Consider the following 17,696-nt stretch of genomic DNA (forward strand, 5'->3'; position numbering starts at 1 on the left):
GCGCCTAGGCCTGTGCATGCCTGAGAACTGAGGTCCAGGTGGCAGCAGGAGGCAGAGCGATGACTCAGCCAGGTGAGTCCTACTCCTTCCACAGTTCAACAGTCCGGACTCCCAGATGATCTATGCTTTTTAAAATTCGGAATAGGAAAATGAATTCACATGACTCAAAAATCAAAAAGCACAGAAGTACATAGGAAATTTGTACCCCTATCTTGGCCCCGTCTCCCTAGTCAGTCCCAACTCTGAAACAGGCAACCACTAGTATCAGTTGCTGTGTCTTGTCCCTGATGATGTTTACGCATATACATGCAAATATAAATACGGATTCTTTTCTTTACATATACACATTTCTCGGCGACCCGCTTTTATCCTCTTATAAAATGGACTTGGGTCCTATCTGTTGTGGGTTGGCAGTTAGAGCATTGCCTGGCACCAAAGGGCCATGGGTTCAATTCCTGGTCAAGGGCACATACCTGGCTGCAAGTTCGGTCCCCAGCCCTGACTGAGTGCATGCAGGAAGCAACCAATCAATGTGTCTCTGTCACTTTAAAGTTCCTCTCTCTTTCCATTCTCACTCCTTTCCAGTCTCTAAAAATCAATAGAAAAAAATATCCTCGGGTGAGGATTAACAACAACAACAAAAATGGACTTGAGCCCTGGCCAGTGTGGTTCAGCTGGCTGAGCATCATCCCATGCACCAAAAGGTCACTGGTTCGATTCCTGGTCAGGGCATAAGCCCAGGTTGCGGGTTCAGTCCCCAGTCAGGGTGCATACAGGAGGCAACCGATTGATGTTTCTCTCTCACATAGACGTTTCTTTCTCCCTTTCCCTTCCCCTGTCTCTAAAATCAATAAAAATATTTTTTAAAAACTAAAAAATAAAGAATTGGACTTGGAATTGAGAGGGAGACGGAGTGCCTACATAACAAAAAAGATGTGTGTCTGTGTGGCAAGCCCATGAAACAAAGACAAGGGAATAATTCTGGAGAACACGTGTGTGAAGAGAGAACTGAGGTGCAAAAGTCAAGCCACCATGGACACCACTGGCCTGCTGCTGACCCAGATGCCAGGCCAACCAGAGAAGAGCTCTGGTGGTTGGGGGCGGGGGCTGGGGGGATCACCCACCCTTGACAGCGGTGGAAGCCCCGCGGGCTGAAAGCTCCGACTGGCCTTGCTGAGCATTTCATCTTCCAGAAGACAGAGGATGCGTCCCTAAAAACGGAACAACTAACCTAATTCCCATGGCTATGGGTTATGGCCGATGGGTAGTGACCAGGAGACACAGGAACTGTGGAGGACAAGCAATCATTTCCTCTGAAGTTTGTGAGATCAAAGAAGGGGAAGTGGGTGCCTGAGGCTCTAAGAAAACAGACTCAGATGGCTGGGGGAATAGAAGGGCTCTGGGACCTGAGACTGAGAAAATAAATGATTCAGACTCTGAAATGCAATTCTAGTTATACACTTGGGAGGGAGAGGGGGGAGTGAGGAGCAGGGGGATGGGATGGAGAGGCAAGAGGAGGAGGAAGAGAAGAAGGGGACGGAGAAGGAAGTTCAGGAAGTGGGCAACTGACCATAATGATTCAGAGTTGGACTCAGGGGCAAACTGACTAGATTCTAATTCACCCTTTTCCCCATCCCAGCTATGAAATTTTGAGCAAGTCAATTAAACCCTCTGAGCCTTAATTCCCTCATTGGTAAGTGGGAATAATGACAATATCTACCTCATGGGGTTGGCCCAAGGATTGAATGAGTTCATGTTTACAAAGCCCTTACCCCAGTCCTGGCTCATGTAACTGCTCTGTAGGTGGCACAGAATAGGAGCCACGTGGTTGCACAGGAAAGCCTTGTTAGAGAGCAGTCTCATCCCCAGGAGAAGGATGCATAGCCAAGGAAGCCCGAGACAGTGATGCAGGGCCCACCCCAGAGTGTCCACCGGAAGAGGCAAGCCCTGGGTGCTGAGGCTGCACCCCAGGCCCCAGGGAGAAGGAAGGTTTGGGGTGGGGGGTTGTCTTGATCCAAGTGGTCTAGAGGCATAAAGGATCCTGGGAAGTTGGGCCTCAGCTCCCACTCTGGGTGCATCGTGGCCTTTGTCAAAAAGAGATACATTTTTGCCCTGACCGGTTTGGCTCAGTGGATAGAGCGTCCGCCTGTGGACTCAAGGGTCCCAGGTTCAATGCCGGTCAGGGGCATGTGCCTTGGTTGCGGGCACATCCCCAGTGGGAGGTGTGCAGGAGGCAGCTGATTGATGTTTCTCTCTCACCATGTTTCTGACTCTCTATCCCTCTCCCCTTCTCTCTGTAAAAAATCAATAAAATACATATTTAAAAAAAAAAGAGAGAGATACATTTTTAAAAAAATGTTAAATTTATTGTGGTGACATTGGTTTAAAAAAAGAGCTATTCTTAGACTGACAAGTAAAGATCCAACATGGAGAGGAGACCGGAAGCTGAGGTGGGGGAGGGGCTTGGTTTTTTAAAAAGGAGATTTAGATATTTTCAGTGACCAGGTGTCCTGGTCCAGGGTGTGGAACCCTGCAGGTGTGACTGAAGTGTCTACCGAATCCCTGCGGGGTAGCAGGGGTGCCTGAAAGCAGCTGCAGAGCCTCTGGGAACAGAGCATGTGGGGTCAAGGACATCACCTCATTCTGTGATAGGACGCTTGGTGGTCCATGGGAACTGGCACACCTAGATATAAGAAGGCGTCCAGTCACAGGTCAGAAAAGCAAAAGGGCCGAGACTTAGGCAAGGGGACTACCTTTCCAAAAGTAAGCCGATCAAAGATCACGTCACCTGAGGAGAGGACACGAGCAGCATGCCAGAGGCCTCGCTCCAGATAAGCATTCTATCAGTGACGTGGGTGATGCTATGGAAGGCACACAAATAGGATCCTGAAGGAGCTCAACAGAACAGGGCTGCACTGAAGTGAACAACTTGACATTCAACAGGCATGGCTGTTCTGAGTCAGGTGTGAACAAAACAGAGGCTCTGCCTTTAAATTCTAAAGCCACACACATTCTAGGCCAGGGGAGAAGCAGCTTCCCAACAACACCACGTGCTAAATAGATCTGGTCAGCAATAATGTCAGCAAAAATGGGGTGGTGTGGCTGCCAGAAAAGCTGATGCAATCTTGGGCTGCATTAAGAGGAGTAGAATGACCTAAACTAGGGAGGTGACAGCTCCCTTCCTCTGCTGTGGTCACACCACAAATACCATATATGGTCTGGGTATTGCCCTCGCTGTATTAGAATATGAACAAACTGGATTTTGTTCAGAGGAGAACCAAGGAAAGGTCAAAAGACCCAAGCGAGCCTACATCATAGGTTGTTAATCTGAAAGAAGACTCAAGAGAGAACAAAAGGGCTGTCTTTAAATATTATGTTTCACTAATGAGAAGATGCAACTTTTTTCAGTGATAAAATGTCTGAAAGCAGACTGTATCGCACAATCCCCCCGACCCCTAACAATCCCTCGGGGCCCGGATGCAGCTGTGGCGCAGTTGTCATTGCCTCATTTCCATTGTCGTGTGGAAATTTGACTGTTGACAAATCTAGACAACTGCCGCCTTCCACACTTCAGGAGGCCAAGCATTTAAGGATGTCAGGAAGGAATGTGAGTCCCGGCTGCTGACTATAAAACCCTCCTTGGATACCTTCTGATAAAAGTAAAGAAAGCAACACCATCGAAACTTACAGAATGAGCACCAGAAGTTAGAAAAAAATCCAGAGACAATAGAGATTAAGACAGACATCACTACTTCACCAGAACATAAGAATGTACAAAACACACATGGGTGACTCTGGGTCAAAAAGTGATTTGGAAGACTTGGGTTCTGAAAGTGAAAAAGTTTTAAGAAATGCCGTAACCAATTTATTTTCCTTTTTTATGTACATGCAAGAGTGATATGGAATGAAGACGTAGGTCAGTGGTTCTCAACCTTCTGGCCCTTTAAATACAGCTCCTCATGTTGTGACCCAACCATAAAATTATTGTCGTTGCTACTTCATAACTGTAATGTTGCTACTCTTATGAATCGTAATGTAAATATCTGATATGCAGGATGGTCTTAGGTGACCCCTGTGAAAGGGTCATTCGACCGCCAAAGGGGTAGCGACCCACAGGTTGAGAACCACCGACGTAGGTCTAAGCTCTAAAAGAACGCTTTCGGTAAATACAAAATAAACATGTTAAGTGATAACAAGGCATGGTTGCACAACTGAATTGGAAGCACTTTTTCTTTCTTACAAATAAAATAATGGTACAGCTTCTAACTGATGGTATCAGAGATTTGATTTTTAAAAACAGTGTCCAAAGAGCTGTCATGTGGAGGAGAAATTAGACTCAGTCTCGGTGGCTTCAAGGAGGAAACACTGGAACCAAATGCCAGAAGCCATGGGGAGCCATCAGGGAGGTGACAGGAGGAGCCGTCCAAAGATGGAAGGCCCCCCCACCCCCATGTGCAAGCCCAGGCTGGCACGGCCCTGCAGCTCCAAGGTCTGGCTGAGAGGACCTCTCACGAAGAGAAAGGCATCGTGTTTTCTCGGCTGCACACACAGGTGCTTTGACTGAGACATTCTCTTAAAAGTCACTGGTTAAGGGTAAAAGCCATTTAGGGAACAGTGCCCAACGGGAGCTTGAGAGGAACCCTGCCCACATCTGTGCTCTGAGCCTCCTGTGGGCCAATTCGGGAAAGGGCCAGAGTGGAAGAGGCCACCTCTGTGCCAGGCCCTGCGTCGGGGGTGCTAAGCCCATTGCCCCATTCAATCCTCACTGACACCCTGTGAGATAAACTTGAGGCCACAGAACAGAAACTCGAGGCTTAGAGAAAAGAAGCGGCTTGCCCAAGCTTTCCTAGTGACTCTGAGCCATAATGGGCTGCAAATACAAGAAACGCCAGAAGTCCTGACTGGCAGAATGAATGGAGCGTTCACTTGATCAGTCACTCAGTGAACTAACTTGGTCTCATTTTGGTAGAACTGATGCTAGGAGAACAAAGACAAAAGCTGTTGCAGTAACCACCCCGCCCCGCAACACGCACACGCACACACACACACACAGCTCCCACAGGCACTATACTCATGACATTTGCTGCTTGCAGGAGCAATTTATTCCCTCACAGAAAGCAAGGGTATTTCTGAGGCATCTATGGCAGAGAACAGGTGCCAGCAGCCCTGCTCAAATGTCAGAGCCGCAAGCGTACCAGGTTGCCATGCCTCCCACCTGCCAGGTTCACACTGGTGCAAGCGGAAGCTGAGCTCAGGTTTTGGGCCCTCCCCAGGGCCAAGGTGTCCACAGGGCTGGGGAAAACGCTGGGAGACAGACACGCTCGACCCCTGCAATGTGTTCCAGCTGCCTGGTGACATCAAGTCCAGCCCAGTCCACCGGTAAGCTCAAGTCTCCTCCTAGGGGACATGAACTCCACGTGTGCGCCAGAGACCCAGGGCAGGACCCCCTGCAGGAGATACTCGGGTACTTATGAGACCACAGACGGGAGAATCCGTCATTTCAGATCATGGCCCACAATGCTTGGAGCATCTGGTGCCTGCAGAACCGATTCTGACAAAGGAAGAGGGAGGCCCCTGGATTCCTGTCCCGTCCTAGCTTTGGTGGGTGTCTCATCCACATGCAGGCAGGTAACTCCTGCTCTTGATCCATGGGTACCCACCCCCACTGCGGCTCAGCACCTGACTCCCTGTTCCAGTGATGGCGAACCTATGACACGCGTGTCAGAGGTGACACACAAACTCATTTTTTTGGTTGATTTTTCTTTGTTAAATGTTTTATTTAAATATATAAAATAAATATCAAAAATATAAGTCTTTGTTTTACTATGGTTGCAAAGATCAAAAAATTTCTATATGTGACATGGCACCAGAGTTAAGTTAGGGTTTTTCAAAATGCTGACACACCGAGCTCAAAAGGTTCGCCATCACTGCCCTATTCATTCCCCTCAAACTGACCTTGAGGAAGGGGAATGATCATCGAGGAAGGCTCAGCCTGTAGCAAGATGATGAATGGCGGGGCAGTAACCATTTTCTACAGAGGACAGAGTTGCCAGAGCTCAGAGCAGGCACCCTTGTTGGCACAGAAAGGGACAGATGTCCCATCTTCTAAGACCCTAACTGAGGAGTTCCAAGTGGTCTGTCCTCCTTCTAAACTGAAATACAGGACTGCCCATTCTGACCCTCCTCACACAGAGGGCTGCAGGCAAAACCAGCACACAGATGAGGCCTTACTGGGACCCAGCCTTACCTGACCCCCATGCCCAGCCCCTATTCCCCACTCCCTCCTTGGTCCCGATCAACAGCTGCTGTCTGGTCGATGGACACATCCAAAGCATGGAGGGCAATGCAGACCTCCTGACAGATCCCTCACCCTGACTCCCCCACAAGCTGATCTGCCTGAAGGACAGCTCTGACCACCCATCTCCAATGACTTCCCACTGCCTGCTGTGTTAGGGCCGTGTCCCCACCCAGCACTCAGGGCTGGCCTGATTCCAGCCTCAGCTCCCACAGGTTCCCTAGGCAGACCCATGTTTTCACCATGTGGCACCCTGAACCTACCTCACTTTCCCACATCTCTTTGTGCTGTACCTCTGCCCATCTGTGCCTATGGAAGTCCTTCCATCCTCTAGGCTCATTTCAATGACCAAGTGCCACCTCCTCCAGGAAGTCTCCCCTGATTCCCCACACTATGCAACTCTCCAAAGCACATTGCATACTCTGCCTTGAAATGCAGGCATCAGTGAGCTCGTCCAATGCACCTCCCTCTGTGCGTTAGATTAACTCTGTTCCTGCCATTCATCACAGGCCCCCAGCATGGACATTGTGCATTGTGAGCTAAGGAGCCTTGGCCATGGTACTCCATGCCTGCCCTGACAGCGCCCTATTTACAAGTTTTTCTCATGCCCTCCTCCACCTATTCCCAGAGAACGCATCCCCCATTCTCTCAGGGTTCAGCTCTCAGCTGACAGACAGTCAGAAATACACTATTATGTGTTGTCCTTCCTAGTTAAAGTATATATATTTTAAAAGGCCCTCTGGAAACAATGGCTAAAAACAAAGATAGGAATTTCAGACCCCAAGGCTCTGGGGATGGTATTTTCGATAAGGAAAGACCTTGCACCAAATTGTTGTACAAACCAAGTGCTACAAGTGTATACACCCTAAATTCAAAGAATGGGAGAGCAGTTAGAAAGGGGTTTAGGGGGTGGGCTCTGTCCTTCAGAACTGCAGACAGAGCAGCTGGAGACGGATCACAGGGTCCTGGCAGGGCAGAAATGGTAGATGGAGAAAAGACCTGACTGAGACCTGGCTGGGTGACCTTGAACAAGGCACTGCACCTCCCAGGCCTCTGCTCAGTATCAAGAACACCCTGAGCCTCAGTTTCCCTGTAGGTACAGTACAACAAGGTGCAGGAGTGAGATCTGGAGGACCCCGGAGGCCCCTTCCAATCTGACATCAAGATTCTGTGGCTCAGGGCCTCACCTCTTCCTCACTCCCGGGAGGTCAGCACGTTTGCAACTACCCTTGTTCCACTCCCTCCTTACCTTGAGCCTCCCTGAGTCCAAAGGGAAAGGAACCGCTAAAGATCTCCCAGCCAATCAGCAGGCAGCATGCAGGGTGGAGGGAAGGGGCAGACGTGGGGGAAGGTGTTGGTTTCTATGGACACAGAAATGCTACTCTCATTCACACCATCTGTCCCAGCCCAGAAAAAGACAAGTCAGCTGGTTGCGTTTGCTTCTCTGACCTACCTTTTTAAGAGATTACAACTGCCTGCCAAATTTAAGTGCTGCCCTAAAATCAGGACATAAAAGGTCTCTCTGCCGGATCTGAAGGGCTTCAGAATGGGTAGAGAGCAAGAATGATGAAGAATGAAACTCGGGGAGGCAGTCTAGGCTGTATTGTGTGGCCATGCCAAAGAAAGGTTTTGAGAAACAGCTCCTCTCTTCTTTCATGCTGAAGATAAAAATGAAGTTGCAGCAATAAACAGACATCTGCTAGGAGCTTCCGAAGAGATTACAACATAAACACCCCAGAGACGGCTGTAAACAGCCCAGAGTCCTCCCCAAGTGGCCACAGCATCCTGCTCACCAATGCGGCTGGGGGTTGGGAGGACAGAGGGATAGAGAAGGAGGTGGTATTGAGAGGCTGAGGAGGATGGAGGCTGGGCTCCCCACAAGCAGGAGGAGGTGATGGGGAAGAGTTAAACTTGGTAGAAAATGGAGGACTGGCTGCCTTCCGCAAGGGAATAAAGCTTAGGGACCCCCTGAGAGGACTTCCGGGAAGTCATCCAGAGGATTCCATGCCAATGTCATTTATTCTGAAAATGGGTCACTCTTTAGACGTAGGGAAAGACAAGACAAAAACCACTGATGTTTTGCAGTGCCTACGTAAACCGGGCACTTCACAAATATTTTAATTTCATCTCTGCACTTGAGATCGGTATAAACACCTCCTTTTTACAGACTGAAATACCAGGGTTCACTGACTTGCCCAAGGCAACTCGGCTTGGATGTGAAGCCAGGTCTCTCTCAGCACATTGGTTTCTTTGCTTCTGCCTCTGTCACATGCATCCAGAACATTCCTCTGAGGTTTTCCTCAGACCCAGACTCTCTACCCCCACAAATCTAACGCAAGGATGTTCCCAAAGGGGAGCAGTGACAAAGCAGGGTGATGATTGAGCTTTGGCTAATTCAAGCAAATGCTGATTCTCAGCAGCCCTGTGGGCCCTGTTGTTTCACATCCTGATTGTTCCCCAGGAGGCCTGAAGAGGCACAAAGGGGAACACAGGTATAAAGATATGTCTCAACTCATTCTGGAAGCATCCACAGCAGAATGGGACACCAGATGCCACTTGAGGAAGAGGACTGAGGGCTGGAGGACATGGGAAGAAAGAACATTTACTTTTCATTGAATTCCCTTTGTATTTAGTGACTTCTTTACATGCATCAGTGTATTGTGTGTGTGGGTGAGTAATATGCATCAGTGCAGGTGTGTGTGGGTGAGTACCATGCATCAATGCAGGTGTGTGTGGGTGAGTACCATGCATCAATGCAGGTGTGTGTGGGTGAGTACCATGCATCTATGCAGGTGTGTGGGGTGAGTACCATGCATCTATGCAGGTGTGTATGGGTGAGTACCAAGCATCAATGCAGGTGTGTGTGGGTGAGTACCATGCATCTATGCAGGTGTGTATGGGTGAGTACCATGCATCAATGCAGGTGTGTGGGGTGAGTACCTGCATCCATGCAGCTGTGTGTGGGTGAGTACCATGCATCTATTCAGCTGTGCATGGGTGAGTACCATGCATCTATGCAGGTATGTGGGGTGAGTATTATGCATCTATGCAGGTGTGTGGGGTAAGTACCAACCATCTATGCAGCTGTGTGAGGGTGAGTACCAAGCATCTATGCAACTGTGTGTTGGGGAATACCATGCATCTATGCAGGTGTGTGGGGTGAGTAATATGCATCTATGCAGCTGTGCATGGGTGAGTACCATGCATCTATGCAGCTGTGTGGGGGTAAGGTGCATGCATCTATGCAGGTGTGTGAGGTGAGTACCATGCATCTGTGTGTGGAGGTAGGTGAGTCATTTTTTAAGAGAGTCCAAATGTCAGATATAAGTAAACAGACCCACCCAAGCTGGAGGTGAAAACCTGGACCAAGCAGGAATGTTTGGGTCTCCTGGCTGCAGCAAGCGTGGAATCGAGAGGAAGTCTGAGACTGCATCCAGAGCCTCTTCCTTCCTTCACAACAGGAATGTGCTGCAACTCCAGGCAGATGGCTGAGCTCTCCCAGCATGGACCCCACAGTCCCCGAGGCCCAATCTGGTTGCAGGAGCCCCCCAGGACATTTTCTGAGGAAAGAGAATGACTCCTCTCCCTGAGGGTCTGGAAAGAGGCCCTCCAGACCCCCTGCTTATTCCTCTATTCTGTTTTCCCTTTCATCCGGCTGTCAGATTCCTCCCTCCTCCAAGCAGGGAGCTCCTGACTCTTATCACCTTCACATCAAGTTGTGCAAAAGCCCGGCTGTCCTGATAGTGGGTGTCAGCACCCCGACTTCATAGCAACCATGAACCCTGCATAACATACCTCAGCCCCTCATTCTGCTTCTCTGGGGACAACAGCTGTCCAACAGAGTGCTCCCGGCAGACCTTGTGCCTACTCTGCTCCAGGGAGCAACTCTCCTTAGTGACCAAAAGTCCCAACTACATTTCTTCCAGGCACTTCTTCTCCTGCCACTACACCTCATCTTCCTGGCCCCAAGCACAGGCTAAACCCTGAAATCCTGCAAGTCTTTATCAGATACAATCAGAACTCAAATAAGTAGCCAAGGCCAGACATTCAGAGTCATGAGAGCAAAACAGTCGTTGCCATATCTTAACACATTGACACCACATGGCAAGGCCAGAACGGGATGTCCCTGGACTCCCACTCCTGTCTCCTGGGCCTCTGGACTGGGTGTGTCAGAAGCTCAGGCCTGCAAATGTTCCCGAGGCCTGCTGTTCTGGCAGCTCAGGGACCAGGAGCCGTCGTCCAGCTCCTTGCCACGCTCCTCCTGCAGCCAGCAGAACGGGCATCTGCACTGGACATCCCTGACTGCCCAGGAAGGAGCAAAACCTAAGTCCCAAACCAGCAGGAAACAAGGCCCTGTTCTTGGGCCTGCCTTTACCTCTGGATTCCCCAGAGAGAATTTTGACCAAGCCTTGGAAGAAATGCAAATGCTACACAGCCCTTGGGAGGAGGGGGTTAGGGTGGGGAATTACCCCGACTCTCAGAGAAGAGAAACACAAGTGCAAATAAAGAACACACTAAAAGCCCTGGCCAGGAAGCCGAGCTGGCTAGAGCATCGTCCCGATATGTCAAGGTTGCAGGTTCCATCCCTGGTTAGGCCACATACAAGAATCAACCAATGAATGCATAAATAAGTGATACAACAAATCTCTCTCTCTCTCTCTCTCTCTCTCTCTCTCTCTCTCTCAAATAAATAAATAAATTTTTAAAGGAACACACTAAAAATTCCAACCCTAAGACCATCAGCAGCATCTACCCGCACCACTCCCTGTGAGCTGCCATGGAGATGGGCAGGTTTTTCTGAGATGAACTGTAGTAATATTTAGATGCATGGATGGGTACAGAGCAGCTGCAATTAAGAAATGATACCACACCTGATATCTATGAAAGGCTCTTCATCTGGGACACAGGGGTAGACGCTTGCTCAGTAGCTGACAGAGAAAGGAAACGTCTCAAACGCCAGACTCCATGGTGATGCAACGAGGTTTGGTTGTGACCGGAGGGCCCACGTCTCCTATCAACCCCGCCAGCTCTGAGTTCCCGAGACCAGATGGTCTGCGCTTTAGAAAGGAGGAGCCTTATCAGCCCAGCACAGCCATATTTTCTACCTCTGGGGAGGACGCAGGGAAGAAAACAAAACATGGTGGAGGGAGGGGTCAGAGCCCCCCAAAGTGAGGTGACCTGGCTGGTTGGCTCTCAGGCACTTGCCCAAGAGGAGAGGGTGGGCCCTCAGAGCCGGAAGCTTGGTCCTGCCAGCCTTGTCTTAACACAGCATGTCATACTGTCTTCCTCTGAATCTCAGCCTCCCTGAATAAAAAAAGAAATCAGAATCAGGAGCCTAATGTTAGAGCAATTTCATGTTGGGGAAATAACATGAAATTCTCGGGAAGAAAAGGGAGGAAGTAGAACGGGAGAGAGGGTGAGGCCTCATGGGTATCATAGCTTCCCATCTCCTACGCCGCAGCTTTGTTTACTTCCTAACTTTTAGGAAGGCCAGTGATGTTCTTTAAAATAATATCACACAATAAAGTAAGTAAATATCAAAATTCCAATGGCTATGTGACCTCATCCACACTATAAGTTGTGCCAAATGCATGTATAATTTTGTCTACCATCCAAATCAGTTGAAGGAAGGTCTATTTTTTAAAAGAGAAACACACACACACAAGTATTTGGGTTTTCCATTAGAAAAATAAAATATTTTTATTATAAAAATTTTGGAAAAGTACTGGAGAAGTAAAAGATAAAGGGGTGGGGTGGGGGGGGGAATTACCCAGACTCTCAGAGAATGACAAGCTGTGTGGGGGTAAGGTGCATGCATCTATGCAGGTGTGTGGTATGTATGCACCCACACATACCACACGTTTGCATTTCTTCCAAGGCTTGGTCAATGTTCAGTCCAACTCTAGCCTTGCCATCCAGAGAGAAAGACAAAACATTTTGTTCTACTTCTGCCTAGTGGGAAAGACTGTCTACTGTTGAGAAAAATGATGAAGAGGAGAAGGAGGAGGAGGAGGACGAGGAGGAGGAGGGGGAAGAGAAAAAGAACCTCTTCATTTGAGGGCAGCCTGCAGACACAGGTCCTGGTGGGTGGGTCAGAAGCACCTTGAGGGCTGGAACCCAGGGAATGAGGTGTGAAGCTCAGTATCAAGGGGAGGAAGCACACCTTTCCCTCCCCTCTTGAGCCTCTGGTCCCCTTCATTAGTACTCCCACAAGGGTGCCAGCGTTGGTACTATCTCTTCGCCTCAAATTCTGACGACACACTGAAAGGTCAGGCGTTCATTTTCTGTCATGACCTGCTGGTTGCAGGTGCGGAATGATTTGAGAAAGGCCGCACAACTCGCCCAGGTGTGAGGCAGGTTAGAGATGGCTCCTGAAGGCACCAGGGAAGGAGTGCCGTCCAGAGAGAGGACAAAGAGAGAAGTGGACAGCCTTCTCCCCGCAGCTCAAATGCCAAGGGCCTGGGTCAGGCCGTGGTAATCCCTGTGGCTGAGTAAGTCAGGATTCATAGCTCAGGCGGAAATGACCTCATTGCTGATCAGGGCACAAATGTGGCTGCCTGGGCTCCCCACCACAAACCAGAAGGGCTCGGGTGAGCACAGCAAATCATTTTATTGTTTCAGGATGTTTACAGACTGATGTATGCTGAGGAAAGTCCACATGCAAGCAAGTCATCTTTTTTTTTTTTAACCGCTTATCTAAACACAGGCAGCCACACAAAACCATGACGGGGTTCATTCATTCGAAACGCACTTCCTGAGTGGCTCGGACACAACTGGGCAGATAGATGCTCAGGCAGCCTCTGCCCCATTCAGACAGGGTGCTGGGGATCCGCATGGCAGAGAAGCCAACTCCACTCACAAGAGGTTCACTGTCCAGTGGAGGAGATGGGCACTTAGAGCAAAGCCTAATGCTGACTAAAAGGGGGGTGGGGGCTGCTCCAGGTTAAAATAGGCATAAAGGGACTAACAACCAAATGCAGCACACACTTTGTCTGGATCCTGATTCAAACAACCAAGGAAATCTGAGTACGGACAGGTGAGACCAAAGAATTACCGCTAATTCTATTACATGCAATAATGGCAATGTGGTATGAAAGAGGTTGTTTTTTCTAAAATAGATATACACTAGATTATTTAGGGGCAAAATGACATGATATCAAAGATTTGTTGTAAAATACCTCAGGAAGAAAGAACAGGGGAAGAAAAAAAAAGAGGAAAGGGAAGGAGAGAAAGGGAGGGGAGATGGGGGGGGGGGGGGGCGCCAGCTTGGCATAATCTTGAAATCTTGATGACTGTTGAAGCTGGGTAATGTTCATATGGGGATCATTGTACTATTCTCTCCATTTTTCTGTTTGAAAATATTCATAACATCTTTAAATAGAGGACTGCAATACCTTATGGTGGATATCCTAATAAAGACACGCATAAACACTGAGGGAATACAGAGCAAAGGGGATTAGTGAGAACCAGAAAATAAACCTGCCAAGTTTATGAGTATCTTTAATGACACATTCACAAATAATTGCAGCAGGTCCTTGAATAATGTCGTTTCATTAAAAGTTAGCTCATTATAACGTTGATGGGATGACGGAGAAACCTAACTGTCACTTATATCAATTAGCCTATGGTAAGTTGGCTTCATTATATATCATTTCACGTAAGGTCGCAGAACTCATCAACAATGTAAAGTGCGGACTGACAATATAAGGTGGGAAACAGTAAGCACAGCAGGGGAGCTGTACTCACCAAACCTCCAAGTTCAGAGGATGGCCCCAGAGGATGGCCACAGAGGATGGCCCCAGAGGATGGACCCAGAGGATGGACCCAGAGGATGCCACAAAGTGTTCCTGCTTCCCTTTAGTGTTTAATTCACCGCACAGGCCTCTCTCAAACAGACCAGGCCAGAATCCTAGCTTGGTTGCTCACTAGCTTGTGTGATAGGAGCAAGTTTTAACCTTTCTGAGTCTCAGTTTCCTCATCTGCAAAATGGGAATAACCCTACTTACTTCTTCCAAGGGCTAATGTGAGGATCTAATGACATAAAGGATAAAAAGTCCCAGCACAATGAACAGTATTCCATTTCTTGACTCTCTAAACACCAGTGGCCCTTAGCTTGGGGAGGACTTCACAGATTAGCAATGTTCAGTCCAAACCTTCTTTCACCCATATCCCACCCCTCTCTCCAGGGTCCAGTCTCTCCACCAAGATGGCAGAACCTCTACCCTTCAGTGGCAGGGGGTAAAAGGGCCAGGCCCATGACTGGGAGGCACACCCAGATGGGGGTGTAGACATGGTGGAGAGAACAGAAACACAAGCCAATCCTAGGCAGAGAGGGATTGCCTGAACCTGTTCCTCTGCTCCTTACAGCTGCAGGGAATGGGCTTCCAATGACCAGAGCTACAACCAGCCTTAGTCCCTAAGCTGATGTATGCTAAAGTGTAACTGTTTGGGTTATTAAAATAGCCATGTTATTTAAAAAGTACAGCAAAGGGAATATAGTCAATAATATTGCAATAACTATGTATGGTGTCAGGTAGGTACTAGACTCATTGGGGTGATCACTCTATAAGGTATATTAATGTCTAATCGCTATGTTGTACACCTGAAACTAATATAACATTGTATGTCAACTGTAATTAAAATTTTAAAAAGCCTTTCATGCCCTAGCCGGTTTGGCTCAGTGGATAGAGCGTTGGCCTGCAGACTGAAGGGTCCCAGGTTTCATTCTGACCAAGGTCACATGCTTGGGTTGTGGGTTCAATCCCCAGTAGGGGGCATGCAGGAGGCAGTCAATCAATGATTCTCTCTCACATTGATGTTTCTCTCTCTCTCTCCCTCTCCCTCTCTAAAAACAATACAAATATATTTTAAAAAATAAAAAGCCTTTCACAAGGTCACCACCCCTAATACATACATACACACACATACACACACACACACGCTCTTAGTTTCAGGCCCCTCCCTGGAGATATAAAATAAATAAATAAATAAATAAAGTGTAACTGGTTGGTAGTAAGCTAATCATGACTTTCTTTTAAAAGAGAGATAAGCAGCAAGCCAGAGCCCTAGCCCTAAAGAAGGAAGGAGATAGAAATAAAAAGTGATGTCATTTTTTATGAAGGTCTGTTCAGATTGTAACTCTCAATCACCTTATAACCATAACTGGTATACTCCAACACCTGCCCTCCCCCCCCCCAAAAAAAAATAAAAATAAAAACAAAACTAGAATCAGTCCTAAGGTAGAGGTTATTTCAGCTAACACAATTCTCTTAGACCATCCCAGAAGCCAACTCTCAGAGGTGAGACCCGTCCATGGCATAGGCAAGCTTTGCCCCCAGATAGCTCCGAACACCAGTCAATCCCTTCCCATCACAGCATGACAAACACCAGCCCTCACCCTTGACTGGAGGACAGGGTGGGCAAAGGCATCTGCAGGCTGAACCATCTGGGCTAACCCGAGTCAGTTCAAGTGCTTCACCAAAGAAGCATCCCCTGAATCGCTGGCAGAACCTTTTCAGAGGCCGGGAGCCTCCAGTCAGCACACAGTATGGCCATGCAGCAGGGCGCCCACCTTCCACAGACACGGGGCAACAACAAGAGCACTAGTCTTCGCTCTGGCAAAGCTAAGCTGGGTTTGAATCCTGGCTCGGCCGCTTTCTGTGTGACCATGAGCACTCACCCTACCTGAGGCTGTTTCCCCATCTCTAAGATGAGGAGGGTAAAACTCTGAGTTTTTGGAGAGTAATCATGAAATTGACTGCACCAAGCACCACAGGGCAGGGCCTGTCTCCCAGCCAGGACTTAATAAATCTTTCTTCTGTCTGCCTAAAGGTCCATTTTTGCTGCAATTAGTCTCCGGAGCATCAGGTGAGCTGCCCTGGAGGATTGAGGTCCACTTGTTGGGCTCACTTCCCCGGGGAAGGGGACGGGAGCAGAGCTGGTGCAGGTGCCAGGGCACTGCCCTGCCCCCCTACATGCAAACATTCGAGGGCCAACCCGCCCCTGGCTTCATTCCCCAGGGACCTCCCCAGAAAGGGGCCGATTAGTGACTTCGCCCTTCACCTGAACCACTGAGGACTGCAGTGGGCAGGCAAGACTGACAGACAGCAAGAGGGGCCGCGTGCAGCCGAAGGGCCCCCGCCGAGCCGAACGCACCTCGGAATGAAAGCTTTTTGGCTTTCAGAACCGAGGCTTCAGAATAAACAATGTGGAGGGAGGCACACGTTTACTCTGGTTTCAACACGCCTCTTCCCCGTCCAGCAAAAGCCCTTCCCAGCTTGGCCACGAGACGAGCCCAGGATAAAGTTAACCCCGCGGACTCCAGCCTGGAAACCAGGTCAGCGGCGGCTGAGGCTGCGGGCAAGACCCTGCATCTCCCCAAGGGCAGGCCAGGCGGGCGCCGCGGACGCGCGCGGGGGTCCTCCTGGGCCTGGGGTGAGCGCCGGCTGCTGGGGACGACAGCGCCGCGGCCCCTTGGGCCACGCCATGGCCCCAGACCCGGTCCTAGCCCGCAGGCGGCGGGGCCACTGACATTTGGCCCAACTTAACTTCCTGTTGTTAAGGAGGGAGGGGAACTTTGGCGGGGGTGGGGGGCGGCGGGGAGACAGTGAAAAGCCAGGGGAGAGCGTGAAAGGCGCGGAGCCCAAATCGTGGGAAGCTGAGTTTGCGGATAATCTTCCGCCCGCCCGAGTGGCAGTCAACACCGCCGGCGCATTGCGCCCACTCCGTGTTGACGGCTGGGGTTTTGCTAGGCTTAGAATGGCCGGGTTTGGGTGTTGGCGAGCAGAGTAAGAGGTAGTTCCGGGCACGATGGGAGGCTTTTATTTCGTTCTAAGCCGTTCAGAGAGGGGTCGGTGCAGCCCCGGCCTCCTGGGCAGCGCCACCTGCTCGCCCGCTGCCCAGTGGGTCTGAGGCAGGAGATGCTGCGGCCGCACCTGACCCTCCCGGGCGCCGGCGAGGACTCCGAGTCCAGGCTCGGCTGGCACGGTCCCCCGCGCCGCGCCTGTCCGCCCGCCCACCTCGGAGCCGTGCGCCGTCCGCCTTACCGACAGCCTTGCTGGCCACGGAGCCAAGGGCCAGCTCCTGCCTTCACCTCGGCCTCCGGCGCAGCGGTCAGGACTCGCAGGCCGCCCGCGAAGCTGGGAGCGAGCAAGACGCCCCGCGCAGGCTTAGCCCGGCGAGCGCCAGCGGTTCAGCGCCTCGCGGCCGACTGGGCTGGGAGCCGCCCCATCGGCGCTGCGGCCTATGACAAGGCAGCCGGGGGCGCGGCCCCGCCCGCGGCCCGAGGGCTGCGACCAATAGCAGGGCGGCGCGGAGCCCAGCCCCGCCCCCCACTCCCCACCCCGCTCCCGGCCGTCTCCGCCCCTGTGGGGCCAGCTGTCACCGCGGCAGCTGTGGGCGC

The 17,696-nt window shown here is 50.2% G+C and overlaps 1 protein-coding gene across 3 annotated transcripts in view; it reads right to left on the minus strand.

Moving 5' to 3' along the window:
* The window catches only part of MICAL2 (microtubule associated monooxygenase, calponin and LIM domain containing 2), a 207,781-nt gene extending 190,314 nt beyond the window's left edge, over positions 1-17,467 (minus strand). For all 3 annotated transcript variants that reach the window (XM_070425266.1, XM_070425263.1, XM_070425264.1), the window contains exon 1: positions 17,341-17,467. The gene's annotated coding sequence lies outside the window, so the exon portion shown is untranslated. The remainder of the gene's footprint in view (positions 1-17,340) is intronic.
* Positions 17,468-17,696: the final 229 nt, after the last annotated feature.

This window comes from Myotis yumanensis, unplaced genomic scaffold (genome assembly GCF_028538775.1).
Source record: "Myotis yumanensis isolate MYYU_CA2020_CCGP unplaced genomic scaffold, mMyoYum1.0.hap1 SCAF_10, whole genome shotgun sequence".
Lineage (NCBI taxonomy): Eukaryota > Metazoa > Chordata > Mammalia > Chiroptera > Vespertilionidae > Myotis > Myotis yumanensis.